This window comes from Antechinus flavipes, chromosome 4 (assembly GCF_016432865.1).
Source record: "Antechinus flavipes isolate AdamAnt ecotype Samford, QLD, Australia chromosome 4, AdamAnt_v2, whole genome shotgun sequence".
Taxonomy (NCBI): Eukaryota; Metazoa; Chordata; class Mammalia; order Dasyuromorphia; family Dasyuridae; genus Antechinus; species Antechinus flavipes.
The window spans coordinates 374,842,837-374,849,263 of NC_067401.1; positions in this window are offsets into that span (position 1 = coordinate 374,842,837).

Here is a 6,427-nt window from a genome sequence, read left to right on the forward strand (position 1 = left end):
TTACTTGAATGTTGAGTAGATGCTCTAGGATGAGCCTCTCCTACATCTGTTGCTTTCTTAACAAGATCCTACACAAGATGTAAAGTCCTCCCTGTTTTACTAATAAGCTATTTATTATATCACTGACTCAAAGTCATAGCTAATTCATATGCCCTTGTCGATTGGCTTTTTAAATAAGGTTATATGGAATATTAATGTACTATAAGAAATGATGAGTTGGTTGATTTTTAGTAAAATGTGGAAAGACTTCTATGAAATAATGAACAGTGAAATGAAAAGAACCAAGAGAACACTTTACACAGTAATAGCAATGTTGTTCTAAGAACAACTTCGAATGACTAAGTCATTTTGAGTATTATAAATACTCAAATAAACTAAGAAAGGACCCATGAAGGAAGATGCTACCCAAATCCAGAGAAAGAACTGATAAATAGAAGTATGTATAGAATGGTTTTACATATTTATACATTTTAATGTCTAATGGTAACATTCTCTAGCAGAGCGAGAAGAAAAAGAGAGGGAAAAAAGTGCACAGCAGAAAGCAAAAGAAAACTTAGAAGGAAGCACAGAAAAGCAGGGTGATTCTGAAAACAATGTCTATTTATTACATAGTTGTGTTTTTTTAACTTTGAAAACAATGTCTCTTTATTACATAGTTGTGTTTTTTTTTTAGCAGTGTGAAATGGAAATTCATAATTTTATATTGAACATTCTTTTTGTGTTGTGCTAGGACATAGAAGTTTTTTGTCTGTATTTAGGTTCAAATGAATAAATATTTTTTAAAATTTTAAATAAAATGGATTACATCCAAACATAAACATCCAAACATCAGAGAAAGTAAATCATACAGAGAAGAGAGATGGAAAGAATCATTTGCCTGGAATAAGGCCTACATAATCACATGCCCACTTCTGGGAGACAGCTAAGTAGCACAGTAGCTAGAGTACTGGGTTTGAAATTAGGAAAAACTGAATTCCAACAGGCACTCACTCTGTGAGACCCTGTCCAAGTCATTAACCTCTGTCTTCTTCAATTTTCTCAACTATTAAATGGGGATAATAATAATAATAGCAGTTTCCTCTCAGGCTTGTCATGAGGACCAAATGAGATAATATTTGTAAAGCAGTTAGCATAGTGCCTGATACTTAGTAAAAGATTAATAAATACTTGTTGCCTCTTTTTCCCTTCTGGGATATTATATAGGTCCAGAAATGTGAGTGGACAGAACCAGGCAGTGGCAAAATGACAGAGCAGTTTCTGGACCAATCCAACATGTTAGAGATGTTTCCTAGAAAACAAGGAAAAGAACACCTTAACCTTCAGTGGTACCTTTAGTCATTGGATTGTACAGGTCCAAGGAAGTCCGGTTGACTCTCCAGCAATCCTGCCTTATTTCCCTTGATGCGTTCCTTAATCTCAGGCTCTCCCATTGCATCCAGGGCCCTCTCCAGTTGTCCTGACAGGCATCTGGCCACGGGATCCAGATGTCTCTGGAGGGAAAAGTGAGGCAGGTGACATTGCACAGCCTCCCTCACTTAAATCCAAGTAACTTTCATGTCATGGTATCACTTCCCTGATGTCATGATCCTCTTGAAGAACAACAATAATAAGCCTTTATCTCACCATGTCCCTATAATTCTGGAATAACTAGATAGATGGCTGGGCATTTGGGTTTGCCATAGAAATTAAAGAATTTGAGGTTCTTAGAGAGTCAGCTTTTGCTCCCCAGAACTGCACAGGCCACATCACTCCTCAAATCAGGGAAGGGCAAATTTTGCTCTTCTTATTTAACTTTACTGGCACCTTGATTGAACCATATTCTTGGCTTGGTTCAGGATTCCTCTATCATTCTGCTGCTGCCATTCTACTGTTGCTATTTTACAACTGCCAACTTATGTTCCTGGAACTCCTCTTTTGGCTCAAGAACTTCTTGCTTCACATGTTTAACCTATGTGGGATAATTTGCTGTCTAGGAGAAGAGAAGGGGGGGAGGGAGGGAGAAAATTTTGGAACACAAGGTTTTGCAAGGGTGATTGTTGAAAATTATCTTTATATGTATTTTGAAAAACAAAAAGATGTTATTATTTTTTAAAAGATTTTTTTGTTCTTCACCATGGCTTCCATTGTTTCTAGTCTTGAGGCCATGGAGGCAGTAGCAAGCACTATAGTCATATAAGCGTCCTTCCAGGGGGTTAGGTCAGTGGCCATGAGTAGCTTTTCTGTGTTTCACATCTGACCTTTTAAAGACCAAACCAAGGGTACAATTCAGTTGTATAAAGTAGAGATGATTCAGACCAGTTCTAATGGTCTTGTGATCAAAAGAGCCATCTATACCCAGAGAGAGACTGTAGGAACTGAGTGTGGATCACAACATAGCATTCGTACTCTTTCTGTTGTTATTTGCTTGCATTTTGTTTTCTTTCTCATTTTTTTGTTTGATTTGATTTTTCTTGTGTAGCAAGAGAATTATATAAATATGTATGCATATATTGGATTTAACATATATTTCTATCATATTTAACATATATTGGACTACTTGCCATCTAGGGAAGAGGATGAGGAAAGGGGAGGGGGAATTGGAAAACAAGGTTTTGCAGGGGTTAATGCTTTAAAATTATCCATGCATAAGTTTTGAAAATAAAAAGCTTTAATTTAAAAAAAAAAGACATTAAAAGTAGCTGTGAATTGAATCATAACAAAACAAAGGTCTCAATCAGTGGAACAATGAGAACTCAACTTTTTGTTATGGAGACACACTAAGGAAGAGAGATTTCTCCTGGAATATACCTGAGTATGCTTAAGTTCAGCAATTGACTTTCACCTCATCCCCGATGGTTTCCCAGCATTTAGGTCCTTAGCCAGTAATACAAGTAGCACAACCACATATTCCTCTGAATAGGAATAGGAACAGCGCGGTGCTGTAGTAATAGTTTTCATTGCTGCTACTCACATAGCACCCATTCTGTTATATTCCCTCAACATGTGCTTGCACTAACAAGTTGGATCTTCAGAGACCAGCAACTAATGCTAGGTTCTAGGTTACCTTGCAGATAATCATTTGAAAACCATATGCCATACTTAAAGAGACTTATATGAACTGATGCTAAGTGAAATGAGCAGAACCAGGAGATCATTATATACTTCAACAACAATACTATATGGTGATCAATTCTGATGGATGTGATTGTTTTCAACAATGAGATGAACCAAATCAGTTCCAATGATCTTGTGATGAAGAGAATCATCTACATCTAGAGAGAGGATTGTGGGAACTGAATGTGGATCACAACATAGGATTTTTATTCTTTTTATTGTTGTTTTCTTTCTCATTTTTTTTTCCTTTTTGATTTGATTTTTCTTGTGCAGCATGATATTTGTGGAAATACGTACAGAGGAATTGTACATGTTTAAAATATATTGGATCACTTGCTGACAGGGGAAGGGAGGGAAAAAATTAGAACACAGGGTTTTGTAGGGGTGAATGTTGAAAATTATCCATGTATATAATTTGAAAGCAAAAAGCTATAATTAAAATATATATATATAAACCATTTATAACTTTTAACCATTAAAAAAAGGGCATATGCCATGAGCCCCCATTAAAATGCTCTACATGGCTAATCAGTCAGTACACATAGTTCTTAGTAAAAAGCATTTATTAAAGTAACAGCAAAAATAGTAGTTATAACACATTATTCCTTGCCCATCCTTCCCACCACCCAACCCTAGGGCAGAATGTCCCAAAAGGACACACAGCATTCATGGAAATAGTGAGAACAAACAGAGAACAATGTTAATTATAATTTTGAAACTTCAAGGCTTGAAAGTGCTTTCTTTCCTTGTATAATTCACTCTATAGCTCAATTCTCAGTTACAACTATTAGCTCTCTTTTGAGTCCTTAGCCATTTTTCTTTTCTACTACCACAGATCTCATTCCTGCTTCCTTCCTCATTTGACCATTTTTCTCCATCCTTGTCTGTCTGTAGTATCTGTTTTTTGCTGCCTCTACTGGCCTTCAATTTTTCATTTTTTTTTCTTTTCTCTTTTTGAATTTTGAATTCTCCTTATTTATTTTTTTATAGTATTTTATTTTTTCAGATATATGTAATGATAGTTTTCAAAAATCCCTTTTTGTAAGATTTGTGTCCCAAATTTTTTCTCCCTCCTTTAATTACTTCCCCCTTCCCAAGACAATAAACAATCTACTTTTTTTTTAATAATAGTCTTTTATTTTTCAAAATACATGCAAAGATAGTTTTTAACATTCACCTTTGCAAAACCTTGTGTTCCATATTTTTCTCCCTTCCCCCATTTCCTCCTTTCCTAGACAGCAAGTAATCCAATATAGGTTAAACATGTACAATTCTTCAAAACATATTTCCACATTTGTCATAAGCAATCTACTTTTAAACATATTTCCATAGGTTATATTGAACAAGAACAAACAGATCAATAGGGGAAAAACCACGAGAAAGAAAAAATAAACAAAAACTCCCCGAAACAAATAAAAAAATGGTAAAAAAAAAAAAAATTACTATGCTTCCGTCCACATTCAGTCTCCATAGTTCTCTCTCTGAATGTGGATGTCATTTTCTATCCCAAGTCTATTGGAATTGTCTTGAATCATTGTATTGCTGAGAAGAGCTATATCTACGTAAGTTGATCATCATATAATCCTGTTACTATGTGCAATATTCTCCTGGTTCTAATGATCTAAGGTCATTCAAGCACCCGTGATTGGGAAGGAACCATAGGCAGACAACCCAATTCTATTCTCCCGAATAGCTAACACAGGCTTATACTCTTCCCTCTGAACATGGTGTACTTCCCTCATTGACGTCAAGTTCAGTGTCCATTAACATTTATCTATTGGACTTTGCCTGAACCAAACTACTCTTTCTCTTTCCCTAGATTACAGGGTGTTCTTGGCTCTAAAGACCATCCCCCTCCATCAATACTCCCAGTAGCATATCCTCCCCTGAAAAAAACCTAAAAGCAAGTAAATTAAGGCAGTAAACCCTCAGATGAAATCCAAAGCTATTTCTACTATAACATTGTATTAAAAAGCATGATGTAGGAAATAATGACAATAATAATATTTATTACACATAGAAGAATTGCACATGTTCAACATACATTAGATTACTTGCTGTTTAAGAGAGGGGTATGGGGAAGAAAGGGAGAAAAAAATTGGGAACAAAAGGTTTTGCAAGGGTGAACATTGAAAATTATCTATACATGTATTTTGAATATTAAAAACTTTAATAAAATAATAATATTCTATAATGCTTTAAGATTTGCAAAGCATTTTACATATATTATCTCATTTGATCCTCAGAACAATTCTGAAAGATAGAAGCTATTATCTCTATTTTACAGATGAGAAAACTGAAACAGATAGAGGAATAAAGTGTTTTTCCCAAGGTCATACAACTGGTAAGTATTTGAGGTAAAACTGAAAAAAAATTTGGAAGCAGCTTTTAAGTGGTGCAGTGGATCTGGAATCAGGAATATCTGAATTCAAATCTAGACTCAGATAGTTAATACTTACTAGTTGTGTGAATCTGGGTAAGTCACTTAACCCCAATCAACTCCCCTCTCATTCCTTCTCCCCAAAAGGGTGAGGGATAACCAGGAGTCACTTATGTACTCCCATGGCATCCTTGTAATGTCAAAAAAATAATAATAAAAGCTCCTAGAATCTTCCGTAGACTTTTTCTGGCAAATGAGTGACCAGGTGAGATAAGATTTGCACAGAAGGGATAGTTGTTCATGAATCACAATTTTCACAAAGGAGCATTCACACCTAAAAGATTATAGATCCAGTAGTGCAGTGGATAGAATGCCAGACCAGAACCTTAGACATTTATTAGTTGTGTGACTCTGGACAAGTCAACCACGTATACCTCAGTTTGCTCATCTGTAAAATGAGCTGAAGAATGAAATGTAACTCCACTATCTTTACCAAGAAAACCTCAAATGGAGTCATGAAGTCAGACATGACTGAAAATGACTTAACAATAAAAATATATTGTACTTCAAGCATTTTATGTATATTATCTAATTGGGGTTTCACAACCAACTTGGGAAGTAAATGCTAAATTATTATCATCCCTATTTTTGAGATGAGAAAATTGAGATTCAAAGAAATGAAGTGACTTGCATGTGGTCAGAGAGCTAGTAAGTCACAATTGCATATTCCTGACTCTCAGACCAGCAATCTACCCATTATGACTTTCTCTCATTTTCTCTATGATCCTTGATCCCTTGCCCACCCCTCAGAAATATAATCATTGTAAATGTGTAACTTCTGGGTAATTTTTTTAAGAGGAGAGGAAGGTAATGTTGTATTAAAAAAAAAAAAAAACCTGATTCTCTACCTAGTTTCAGATGAGCTATTTTATCTCTGATAACAAATAGGGACTG